The sequence below is a fragment of the Oryctolagus cuniculus genome, chromosome 2 (assembly GCF_964237555.1).
Source record: "Oryctolagus cuniculus chromosome 2, mOryCun1.1, whole genome shotgun sequence".
Lineage (NCBI taxonomy): Eukaryota > Metazoa > Chordata > Mammalia > Lagomorpha > Leporidae > Oryctolagus > Oryctolagus cuniculus.
In genome coordinates, this window is record NC_091433.1 from 129,103,794 (window position 1) to 129,117,544 (window position 13,751).

The 13,751-nt window shown below is 44.8% G+C and overlaps 1 pseudogene; it reads right to left on the reverse strand.

Moving 5' to 3' along the window:
* Positions 1-4,208: 4,208 nt before the first annotated feature.
* LOC100350888 (uncharacterized protein C2orf78-like) lies at positions 4,209-11,365 on the reverse strand (annotated as a pseudogene).
* Between the last annotated feature and the right edge of the window lie 2,386 nt (positions 11,366-13,751).

Sequence of the window (13,751 nt, forward strand, 5' to 3'; positions counted from 1 at the left end):
ATACGCTAATGCAGTGTGACAGTTACTGTAACCTCCTCCCCCTTATAAACAGCCACTATAGAATCTTGGACCTCTAGGGTTCTGTCTGTCTGCTATGTTTCAGTGCAAGGGCAGACAAAATGAAGAGGAGACTAGTTAAAGAAAGAAGACATTAATGAAGAATAGGGCACAAAGTGAGGGGACAGGAGACAAGAGGTATCTGTGTATTTTTTGTGGTTTTTGTAAGAAACAGATTGGTATACTTTGGCTATATTTTGTATTAGGAGAAGAGATAATTCAATATATATATTTTTAAATATAGCTGAGGGGCTGGCAGTGAGGTACAGCGGGTTAAGCCACTGATGGCAATGTCTGCATCCCAAATCAGAGTTTTGGTTCAACTCCTAGCGCCTCTGTTTCCAACCATTTCTCCTCTAATGCTTCTTGGGATGCAGCAGGCTATGAGTCCAATACTCAGGTCCTTGACACTCAGATGGGAGACCTGGAAAGAGTTCTGAACTCCTGGCTTCAGCCTGGCCCAGCCCTTGCTGTTGTAGCTATTTAGGGAGTGAACCAGTAGGTAGAAGATCTCTGTGTATCTCTCTCTCTCTTGCTCTGACTTTCAAATAAGGTGAAAATAAGCTTTTAAATATTCATAGTGTATACTTTGTGCAGTAATAAACTGATCTTTAAGAATAATAAAATGTAATTGTGGAGTATAGAAATTCTCATGAATTCTGTACACTGAGGTAAATATCTTAAATGTGTTTGCTGATATCATTTTATGTCCTGTTAACCTCATTCATGTCATCCATTAGTGCTTGCAGAATATAGATGTGTATTAAGGGTTCTAGTTGTTTTTCTAAGTGCTCTTTTTTCCTTGTCTTTTTTTTTTAAGATTTATTTATTTTATTTGAAAGAGTTACAGAAATGGAGAGTCAAGGCAGAGAGAGAGGTCTTGATCCACTGATTCACCCCCCAAATGGCCACAACAGCCAGGGAAGGCCAGGCCGAAGCCAGGAGACAGGAGTTTCCTCGGGGTCTCCCACGAGGATGCAGTGGCCCAAGGACTTGTGCCATCTTCTGCTGCTTTCTCAGGCGCATTAGGAGGCAGCTGGATTGGAAGTGGAGCAGCCGGGACTAGAACTGGTGCCCAAATGGGATGGTGGATCTCCAGACAGCAGCTTTACTGCTAACTCATAATGTCAGTCCCCTTGGCTTATTTTTTCTGAAGATTTATTTATTTATTTATTGGAAAGTCAGAGTAACAGAGAGAGAGAGAGTGGTCTTCCACACACTGGCTCACTCCCCATTTGGAAACAAATGCCAAACTGCGCCAATCCGAAGGCAGGAGCCAGGAACCTATTCTTGGTCTCCCACAAGGTTGCAGGGGCCCAAGGCCTTGGGGCATCTTCTACTGCTTTCCCAGGCCTTAGTAGAGAGCTGGATGGGAAGAGGAGCAGCCAGGACTGGAACTGGCACCCATATAGGATGCCGGTGCTTCAGGCCACGGCATTAACCCACTGTGCCACAGTGCTGGCCCCATCCCCTTGGCTTATTTTTAAGGAAATCAACATTGTAAGACACATCACATGTTTTTTATTTTATTTTAAGTATTTATTTATTTGAAAGGCCCTGTGATGAGGAAGAGAGGAAGAGGAGACAAAGACAGCAAGATATCTTTGATTCTCTGGTTCTCACCCCAATTGGCTGCGACAGTCATGTTTGGAGCAGACTGCCACTTGGGTGGAAGGGACCCCAGCACTTAGGCCTTCTGTTGCTTTCCCAGGTGCATCAGGAGAAAGCTGGATAGCAAGTGGAGCATAGAGAACTCTAACTGGAACTTGGATATTGTATGCTGGCACTGTAAGCAGCAGGTTAACCCACAGTGCCATAGGCTGACTAATTATACACACTCACACACCCACACATACACACACACACACAATTTTTCAAGTTTCTGCAATAGCGTATTATGCAATTATGGAAAGAAATACAGTACACAAAATATGACATGCACAGTCCTTGAAATCATTATGCTATCAAGGGAATTCAATACCAAAGGCCATACATTGTACGTTTCTATCTATATGAGCTATCTAGAAAGGCAAAGCCATAGAAATTGGATAGGGCCAGAGAGGGGAGGGCATGGGGAGTGACTACTAATGGGTGGAGAGTTTCTTTTTTCAGAGCTCAAAATGTTATGGAGTAGGGGCCGGCGCTGTGGCATATTGGTTAAACTACCACCTTCAGTGCTGGCATCCCATATGGGCGCTGGTTTCAGTACTGGCTGCTCCACTTCTAATCCAGCTCAATGCTATGGCCTGGGAAAATAGTAGAAGATGGCCCAAGTCCTTGGGCCCCTGCACCCATGGGGGAGACCTGGAAGAAGTTCCTGGCTTCGGATTGGCCCAGCTCCAGCCGTTGCAGCCAACTGGGAAGTGAACCAGCAGATAGAAACTCCCCCACCCCCTTTCTCTGTGCCTCTCCTTCTCTCTCTGTATAACTCCTTCAAGTAAATAAATAAATCTTAAAAAAAGTTATGGATTAGATGGTGATGATGGTTGTACAATCCATGAATATACCAAATGCCATGAATCACACACTTTTAAGTGGTGAATGTTGTTCTGTTAATAAATCTCCACAAGTAATTTTAATAACATAAATTATTAATTTTGCCAGATTGTGATCCCCCATGTTCCCCACCCCATTTTGTTTTTGCCCCTTCAGCATTGCCCCCCTCCTCCCATTGGTACCTCGAGGCCATACCCAAAATGCTTTGTTCTTGTGGACCTGTGATGTGACTGTGGGCAACCTGGTGTGCACCCGCTCTCACCCTGTAGAAATGGCTGCCCCAAGCCTCAAATGCCACAGTTAATGATGATGGGGCAACCTGGAAACACACGGCCAAGTTGCAAGAGAAAGCCCCGGCAGGCTCCTTACCTAAAGGTTTAGCCCCTCTGGGAGTCGTCGTCTGATTGGATGCTGTTCGCTGAAAGCCCTGTCAGCTGCCTATAGGCACTTGCACACCCCGAGGACTCTACTGCCCCCAAGGCCGTGCTCCTGGCATGCGGGGTGACCCAGCCCATTGCTGTCCTTCAGTCGTAAAGTGCAGTGGACACTGATGCTGGCCTTGTGTCATTGTGAAGGTAAACTGAGGTAGGGCGTCCTGCTGGCCTGGTACACAGGTGTTGAGTAGATGATGGCTTACATCCCAGGGCCTGTCCTGGGTGGGCCTCTGCTGCTGCAGGTCCCTCAGCCCCAGGGATCAGCTGCCGGTGGGATACTTGTGAGCCCCTGCCACTCCCTGGGACCATCCCACTGTGTTTGGGCCCACCTTTCTCTGCTGTGATGCTGTGGTAATTGAACATGTTAGAGATGTTTCCTGAATCTTAATTTCTAAATTAAGTTTAATTTTAAACTACTGCTCTGGTAGTTTATGTCATCAAGGCCAGCATTTACAAGAGATCTGTTTACAGAATTTTTTTAAAGATTTATTTATTTATTTGAAAGGCTGAGTTACAGAGAGACGGACAGACGTAGACAGACAGACAGAAGGAGATCTTCCATCCTCTGGTTCACCTCTCAAATGGCCACAACAGCTAGAGTGGGCCAATCCGAAGTCAGGAGCCAGAAGTTTCTCCCAGGTCTCTCACCTGGGTGTAGGGGCCCAAGTACTTGGGTCACCTTCCATTGCTTTCCCAGGCACATTAGTAGGGAGCTGTATGGGAAGTTTAGCAGTTGGAACATGAACTGGTACCCATATAGGATGCTGGTGCTGCAGGTGGTGGCTTAACCCACTACGCCACAGCTCCAGGCCCTGTTTATATTTCTTCTGGTCTAGCCAGAGTCATTTTCTACTGGTGTTAAATTTACCCAATTTTTTTTCACTCCTAAGCATAGACCCTTGTCTTCTGTCATTTTCCCCGTTTCTGAGTCTCTTAATGAGCCCATAATATCCTTCTCTTTTTGGCTTCCCTAGTCTGGGTTCACACTCCTTCCTACTTTTCAATTGTTATCCTTTTGTCTCCTATTCTCCAATCCAACTTTCATTTAATTACATTCTTTTTTTATTTAAAAATTTTAAAATATTTATTTGTTTGAAAGGCAGAGATAGAGAAAGGCAGAGACAGAGCGAGAGTGAGAGCGAGCGAGAGAGAGAGAGAGCGAGGAAGACAGAGAGAGAGAGATCTTCCAAGCGCTGATACACTTCTCAAATGGCCGCGATGGATGGAGGTTGTGCCGAACCGAAGCCAGGAGTCAGTTTTTCCGGTCTCCCACGAGGGTGTAGGGGCCAAGGACCTGGGCCACCTTCTGCTGCTTTCCCAGGCCATAGCAGAGAGCTGGATCAGAAGTGGAACAGACGGGTCTCCAACCGGCATCCATATGGGATGCTGGTGCTGCGGGTGGTGGTTTTACCTGCTACACCACAGCACTAGCCCTTCATTTCATTTTTCTAATGCAGGCATAGCCCTACCTTCACCAAAACAAAACACACAATATAAAGGGTTATTTGTTATTAATCTGTTATTTCTATGACATTTCTTTATTTCATTTTATTAATGCATTAACTATATCAATAAATACAAAAATTTGTATCTGTCTATATAAGTGGAAGACAAAAGTGGTGCCAGCAATCTTAGCCATTCTTACATTGCATAGCTATAGTATCGAGAGATAGCCATCTCCTTTTCCCTCTCGATGAAAAACTGCAGTTTCCCCATAGAGGTGTATTTGGCAGCATTCTCACGCTGCTGTTGAGCCCGCCTCTTCAGAGCCTCTCGCTCTGGCCTCTGTTCTTCTGTGATGGGATCTGACACTACAGGCCCAAGAATATCAGGTTTCCTCCATGGAATTGGTTGGCGGCTGAAATCTTGGATGAGAAATGGGTTTTGAGGGTTGGGTGGTGACTGGAGCTTGGCCACAGCAGCAGAAACAGGCTCCCACTTGAGAGAAGTGTAGGATGATGTTTTGTTAGGTGCAGGCCTAGAGACAGCAGATGGAGGGATACTAGGCCGGGTAGGGTGCATCAAACCTGGTCGAGCTGCAATTGGCCGAGCTGGTCTGGCAGGATCCATGGAAGATGTGTTGGCAGGAGCTGCTTGGGGTGGACTGACTGTAGTAGGTTGAGCTGGATTAGTAGAAGCAGGCCAGGCAGGGTTCCCCAGAGTGGGCCTGTGAGAGGCAAGAGACTGTGGCCTCCGAGGAACAGGTCTAGGTGAGGCTTACTGACATTGGGGAACGGCAGAGGTATCAACTTCACCTTTCCAGGTGGTGGCAGGTCATACACGGAGGGAGATGCGCACCCTTTGTCAGCTTCACCATCCAGTTTCAGGGCACTGACTTGTGTTATCTCAGCACCTGCACCCTGCTGTGGGGTTGTCAGCAATGGTTTGATAGCTGAGGATGACTGGGGGTTTTGTTGTTGTTTAGATTTCTAGGATCCCAGAAGAATGGAGTCCAGTATTATCGCTCTTCTTCCCCAGCGCATGAAAAACCTGCACACACTCTAGCATGAGCATATCGAGACAGCCATGGGTGTTTTTTGAAGCTCTCTTGGGTAAGCTCAGGTGGATTTTCATCCTGTTCTTCTTGGGGATGGTTGATTTGTTTTCTGCCTTGACTTTGCTTCCTGACTGCTTGTTCTCTTCAGCTTTCTTAGGGTTGTTTTCTCTGGTTCCTTTAGTCTTGTCCTGCCCGTGGCCCTTGGATATCCTGGACCTGCTGGATGCAGCTTTCTGAGGTTTGTTGTTAGGTTGTTGGGTCACATTCACAGGATCCCTGTCACTGGCTGCAGCCCTGCAAGCGACCACTTTTCCCTCTAACAGCATCTCTGGGTCCTTTGGCTGGATTTGGGGAACACCAGTCATAGCCTCCGTGGCTTCATGCTTGCTCATTCTGACTTCTTTGGAGAGACACTTTATGTCATTCAAAGTGTACTGCACCTGAGTCCCTTGGATGTCTCCAGTATCTGTGGCATTGCTTGCCATGGGACCACTGGATGGGTCAAGATCTTCCTAGGAACTGAAGATATGAGGAAAGCAAATCTCCTCCACAGCATAGTAATGTCTGCAAAGCCACTGTTGGTCTCAGTCCCATCTTCAGGTAACCCTTGATCCTCAAGACTGAAGTTATTCTTTTCCAGATTGACATTTGTAGGACCAGGCTGCTCCTCTCACCAACAACAGCATCAGTGCAAGCCAGAAGGTGATGGATATCAGGTATTTCCAAAGGGAATAGTGGAGGATCTTGGTTTTCTGCTGGGTCCTGGAAGGCACCCAGCGACTTTGAAAGCTTGGTTTTAATCTCCCCAAAGGATTACTTGCCTTTTGCTCCTGATTTGGTTCCTGGGGCACTGCCCAGTAATTAAGAGGACTTTGCACTGGAGCTATGATCGAAATATCTCCTAGCTCAGTTGGTGAGTCACTGTCAAGTATCTGGATATTTCTGGTACTGTAGGACTTGGGAAATTCTGCAGTTTTTGGCAGTTTTCTGGCTTGGAGGTTGCAATCCCAGAGAAATCCCCATCCCTAGAGAATTTTCCATCACTGCAAAGGAATCAAGGAAGAAGTCAGTCTGTGGTAAGCCAGCAGCTATGTTACACATCAGTGCAGCATCAGGCCCCTTTTATGTGAACCGTGCACTTCAACTAGCTAGCTCTCCCTAAGGACCATGGACAGAGAGTTAAGCAGTGACTATTCTAGATTTTTTGTTTTTCTCTTCATGGAGTTGTTACGTCAAATCAAAAGAAAAACATGAAATGTTTTAGAGCCTAGCATTCTCATATAGGGTCTTTTCATTTCTGTCCATTCCCAGAGGGAATATGAAAACCTCACACCATGGCCTAGGAGTGGGTAGAGCTTTTCGTCATGAACTATATAAGCAAGGACAGATGCTGGGCCAGTTTTATTGGACAGGGTCTCTGAACATAGGATCAGAAATCCTGGTGTCAATTAAGTAAACTAAAACTCTAACTACCACTGAAGAAGTCTAGAGTGCCTTATGAAGAGACTAAAGCAAGGGAGAACGGGAAGTGATGTGCTGGTTTAGGGAGACTGATTTGCTAGTATGTTCTTGGACTTCTCTTACATGTGACATAGACTTCTGTCTGTATTAGGTGTTCTTATATAGAGTTTGCAAGTGCAGAGCACTGAGCAAGGGTAGTGGTTGAAGACCTACCACTCTCAGCTGCAGGTTTGATCCGCCTTTGACCTTAGTCCTTTTTGGCCTTTTTATTTGCTATCTCCTTGAATATTCGTTCCTGTCATGGGTTGTGCAGGTACAGAGCAGTAGATTCCAGAGGACAAGGCTGGAGGCAGGACATTTGTGAGATGAATCTCCTTTATACGCATCACGAAATCTTGGTGAGGGGCGGAAGCTACACTTCCTGTGTATGTCGCAGCAAAAGACATAGGATTGCAGGCAGGGGCCTCGTTTTCTGGACTACAGAGGCCCTACTGTCCTATGACTGTAGTAATAGATCTGGATTCCTTCCTGGTATGGAAGTGACAGGCTGTGTCCCTGATATGAGGTCTGAAATGACAACTGCTGCACAAGTAATGGGAAAAGGGGCCATATTATTGATACCTGAAGTATTGTCATATTGGGGTGTCATACACATGGAAGAAACACCTGTCTCACTGTCACTGATAGTTATACAAAAGTCCCTGTTTGACAAAGACTTCTTTGCAGTGCATCCTGTGATATTCCATTCAGAAATACCTGGGTAGGAGGCAGCAGAAGTGGAGATCTGGCTCTGGTCAGTAACTCCAGATACATAGTTGTATTAAAATATTGGTAAAATGTAGATAGTACCATGAGTGGCTGGAAAGAGTTGTCAGCGGCTGATGGCAGTAGCCAAGCCGAACTGACATTTGGAGCAGATACCCTGGAGAAGTTGTGGACGCTTCCTGGTAGGGAAGCCGCACTGCTTACCATAGGTATAGAGAGCTGCAGGGAATTTGCAGTCCCAAGTAGGGATGGATTTTGGAAATTTTCTGTAGGAAACAAGAGACAGGTGGGAAATAGATGAGATTGTTGAAGCTGTATTATTATCTAGGCATTATGGATACCAGAGTCTAACATCAGTATTCCCTCAGTCACCAAGAAGCAAACAGTTCATGCTAGGCTGTAAGTGCCAGAACAGTTTTCTACCCTTATGATGCACTTTGTTTATTGTGGATTGTTGTACAGGTGTGGGGCAGATTCAAGACATTCATCATTGCCTAGACTAGAAGCCGCCTTCTCCCTGCCCTTCTTTTCCTTGAGCCTGCCCCCCAGGTTTGACTCCTAAGGACTTCCTGGAGGTGAAGCATTGTAGAACGAGGAGGTCTCTGGAGAACTTCTAACACTCTCATTTTACCAGTGAGGAAAGTGAGGCTCCTCGAGATCCTGCCTTTGCCTAGAGTCCACATATAACCTAGTCCAGCTGGTAATCAAGGCCATTTTCTGTCCTATCAAGCCTGCCCTCTGACCTCAGGTCAGAAAGACCTCCTAAGAGTGGTTATGGCTGTATCAGTGATAATGAATACATGAAAAAGGGTTATTTATTCCATGGCATTTATACGGAGGAAGATATAAATAGTTGTGGAAAGACAAATAGATGAAAATGTTGAAAAACAAAATATTACAGAATTGAAAAGAAGGCAATAGTACTTCAAAAATTCATGGAAAAATGGGATAGAAAGACAGGCTTGCTGTGATGTAAAACATTTGAAAGCTATGTCTATGAGGTGTCTTCAAAAACTCATAGGGGATTCATATTATTAAAATGTTATTGGGGCAGCACTGTTGCACAGTGTGTTAATCCTCTGCCTGCAGAGCCAGCATCCCTTATGGGCACTGGTTCTGGTCCCAGCTGCTCCTCTTCCAATCCAGCTCTCTACTATGGCCTAGAGGGGCAGTAGAGGATGGCCTAGGTACTTCGGTCCCTGCACCTGTGTGGGAGACCCGGAAGAAGCTCCAGGTTCCTGGATTTGAATTGGTGCAGCTCCAGCCGTTGTGGCCATTTGGGGAGTGAACCAACGGATGGAAAACTTTTCGCTCTGTCTCTCCCTCTCACTGTCTGTAACTCCACCTCTCAAATAGATAAATAAAACCTTAAAAAAAGTTATCATGTACTTCAGACTTTTCTGATACTAAAATCAATTCACCTCTTCAGTTTGCTTTCCATGAACTTTTTGAGTAGCCTCACATATAGATATTAATGAAAACTGGGATATGGAGCATGAATCAAAAATAGTAAATTTACTATGAAATTCTTTCATCACAACTGCAATATTATACAAGTGAATATTATCTATATTCTTAGTGTATACTGTGAACCAAGAAGTAGCCAACAATGGGCTGTTTTTGAATGAATTTGTAACCAGTACATATAGAGAAAATGTATCAGTAAAGAGGTGTATAACAAGCAGCAAGATGCAGTAAATGTGAATGTCCAGGTAGCCATAATATATCTGCACAAATGTTTCACTGAAAACTGGTAGAAAGCAGAGAGAGAAGTAGGCAGTATGAAAGGATTTCTTGTGCTCATGGGTGTGGCTCTGGATACTCCCCAGTAAGTAACAGGTATCAGTCCTAATGGAAGCAATATTTCAATTAACGTAGCCACATAGAAAACAAATAAACAACACTGGAGGTATCATGGAGATTTTTACATTTCTGCTTATAACCTAGCTTATCTCAACATCCAGGAAAATATCATCCCCAAAGCCTAAAGATGTCCTCACTGCCCGAGAATGGTTTTGGATAAATCAAAGTCAGAGCCTTGACCTTTTATTTTTATCTTTAGGTAGATCTTTCTCTATATGCTTAGTTCTAAAAACAGTCAATAACTGTTAATCAGTAAGTATTCTATATTTGAAAGTAAACCATTATAAAATGAAAAGCATCTTGACTTGAAATCTATCATCCAAGGGAATTTTTCCTCCTGATGCAGAGAAGGATACATCATTTTTTCAAAACTTATTTTGAGGAGTAGGTAAGGTATTTTTAGTATAAATTTCAGGATCCAAGAAGTAATGAGTTACATTTTTTTTTGACAGGCAGAGTGGATAGTGAGAGAGAGAGAGACAGAAAGGCCTTCCTTTTGCCGTTGGTTCACCCACCAATGGCCGCCACGGCTGGTGGGCTGTGGCTGGCGCACCGCGCTGCTCCGAAGGCAGGAGCCAGGTGTTTCTCCTGGTCAATGAGTTACATTTACAAAGTAAATCTGAAATGAGTTTTTTTTTTTTTTTAATCACTTGGTGCAGACATTGTGGCATAGCAGGTAAAGCTGCTGACATGCCATATGGACACTGGTTCATGTCCCTTCTGTTCCACTTCTGACCCAACTCTCTGATAAGGGCCTGGGAAATCAGCAGATATGGTTCAAGTGTTTGGGCCCCTGCAGTCCATGTGGGAGACTGGGATGAAGCTCCTGGCTACTGGCTTCTGGGTGCTCCAGCCATGGCTGTTGGTGACCCTCTGAAGAGTGAACCAGTTGATGGAAAATCTCTCTCTGTCTCTCTGTCTCTCTGTGTCTCTCTGTCTGTCTCTGTCTCTTCCTCTCTCTATGGAACTCTGACTTTCTAATAATCAATAAACATTTTTAAAAAAAGAGATAATCACTTTGCCCTGCACAGTGACACTGTGCCCCTCAGTCATGAGGGACAGTTTCACCCCTCCATTAGGGATGGGATTGGCCCGATGAAAGATAATGCCGAGGATTCTCCACTGTCAGTGGAAACAGACTTACAGTGTGAAATGAGCATGAACTAGAATACTGAAAATCCCTTTTCCCCAGCCCCCTAGATAACTGCTTTACTCAAGAATCTTATTTTGAGGATGTATTAGCTCTGATACCCATCTCTCAGTTTGTTTTCAAAACTGTTAGTGTCATCCATGTTCAAAAGCCCTGGGAAATAAAACCCAACCAAGTGAATGTGACTTTCTAAAAGCTACTTTCCCAGTGACACACTATTCTAACCTTAGTTTCCTTCCTCATATGTTAAGGATTTACACTGCTCTGAGTAAATTTTACATCATGCTGTTTCACTTTAATTTAAAATATTACCTTCTCGTCAACATACCATGCCAAACCAGCTCTTCTGTCTTTAAGAAATACTCTATGCTCACGAGCTCTTTAGTTCTTACTTTTTCTTGGCCATCATTTCTCTTTCCTGCCGCTTCCCAGTTGCTGTTGTCCCAAACTCCCTTTCCCCAGATATCTGCCTCTGCACAGCATAGGCCTCCCCATCCTCTCTCTTGGTTTTCTATATTAGTCTAATGTAGATAGGAAACTCCAAAATATGTGACTATTACTTTGTGAGCAGCATTAACTTGAAATGCTAAAGTTGAAATATTATTGGAGCTTGAGTCTTTTAACTGTTATTTAGTAAAGATAAATTTCCAAAGTACAGTTTGTGGATTACAATGTCCCCCCCTCCAATAACTTCCCTCCCACCCTCAACCCTCCCATGTCCTGCTCCCTCTCCTATTCTATTCATATCAAGATTCATTTTCAATTATCTTTATATACAGAAGATCAATTTAGTATATATTTAGTAAAGATTTCATCAGTTTGCACTCACACAGAACATAAAGTATTAAATACTGTTTGAGTACTAGTTATAGCATTATTAATTCACATTGAACAACACATTAAGGACACAGATCCTACATGAGGAGTAAGTACACAGTGACTGTTGTTGATTTAACAAATTGATACTCTTGTTTATGGCGTCAGTAATCTCCCTAGGCTCTTGTCATGAGTTGCCAAGGCTATGGAAGGCTTTTGAATTCGCCGACTTTGCTCTTATTTAGACAAGGTCATAGTCAAGTGGAGTTCTCTCCTCCCTTCAGAGAAAGGTACCACCTTCTTTGATGGCCCGTTCTTTCTGCTGGGATCTCACTTGCAGAGATCTTTCATTTAGGCATAAAAACATCTCATGAAGAATGTTCAAAAGTTTCTTTCCTTACCTGACATGGTCAGAGAAGAACAAACTTCAACTGTAGAAATAAAGGTGAGGAACTGATACTACAAGGATGTCTGGGTGGCTGGTGTCAAGGAACACATCTGTCCAGCATGAAGGTCACTGGCCCTGGTCACCGGCCAGTGGTCACTAGCCATTGCTCCTAGGTCACTTGTGTGATGATCCACATTTATTTATAAATAACTATGAGGAAACCCCAAGATTCTACCAGGTAGGTGGAGAATGATGTCATAAAGCAGGCAAGTTATAGGTCTGAGATAGCCAAAAGGGAGGTCAAATTCCCAATAAGATGAGGACGGGGTGGTGGGCAGCTGAGGCAGCGTCTTTAGCAGAGCTATGGCAATTGAGCTCTGGGAAGGTGAAATCCTGTAAAGACAGACTTCCCCAACCAACCAGCTCTTACCTTAGGGAGAGCTCAATGTTTCTGATACATGTTAATTGATATGGTTGGCTAATATTTATATTTTGTATATTATATTTAGTATCCTATAATATTGTTCACATTTATAAGGTTCTTGCCTTGGCAGAGAAGGAAGGGAAGCTCAGGTGGAGTGATTACAGTTCTACTGAAACCGTGTCATTGATGTGATTCATGAACTCCCTGCAGCTTTTAAAACCAAAGGAAGGAATCAGAGAGCTCGTTTTGCAGCGTGGCTGAAGAGTAGAATGAAGTTTATTGAGTGTACCTTGTAGGGAATGTTGTGGTTCAAGGCTGTTCCCTTGTGCTTTCTTTTTTTTTTATTTTTTTTTATTTTTGACAGGCAGAGTGGACAGTGAGAGAGAGAGAGAGACAGAGAGAAAGGTCTTCCATTGCCGTTGGTTCACCCTCCAATGGCCGCCGCGGCCGGCGCACCGCGCTGATCCGATGGCAGGAGCCAGGATCCAGGTGCTTTTCCTGGTCTCCCATGGGGTGCAGGGACCAAGCACCTGTGCCATCCTCCACTGCACTCCCTGGCCACAGCAGAGGGCTGGCCTGGAAGAGGGGCAACCGGGACAGAATCCGGCGCCCCGACCGGGACTAGAACCTGGTGTGCCGGCGCTGCTAGGCGGAGGATTAGCCTAGTGAGCCGCGGCGCCGGCCTCCTTGTGCTTTCTTCTCCATGAATCCTAACTTGCTTGGGCTGGGATGGGCTGAGTTAGACTTGCATCTTTCTTCCACTCTCCTTTCTCCCTTTCATCTTAGCCATAGCTTCTAAGACAAGTCTTGATCTGTGCTCTTTTTTTTTTTTTTTGAAAGAAGACTTATTAATTTGAAAGAGTTGCAGAGAGTGAGTGAGTGAGCGCGGGAAAGAGAGAGAGAGAGAGATCTTCAACCCATTTTTTCAACTGGGGCTTGGCTAGGCTGAAGCCAGGAGCCAGGAGTTTCATCTGGGTGTCCCACAAGGGTCAGGGCCATCTTCTGCTGCTTGCCCTGACACATTACCAGTGAGCTGGATTGGAAGTGGAGCAGTTGGGAATTGAACTGGCGCCCATATGGAATGCTGGCATTGCAGACTTGGGCTTAACCCATCATGACACAGTACTGCCCCAATCTTGTGTTCTTACACTGATGGATGTTACTTGCCGTCACTTTGCAGAAGCAGTGGTCTTGTTTTGGAAGCAAACACTGGAGAGTAGGATGATACTGTTGACTGCCAGCCCTGGGTAGTGATTTTTTTAAAGATTTGTTTTATTTATTTGAAAGACACAGTTACAAAGTGAGGTAGGGACAGAGAGTGAGGTCTTCCATCCGCTGGTTCACTCCCCAGATGGCCGCGATGGCCGGAGCTGCGCCGATCCAAAGCCAAGAGCCAGGAG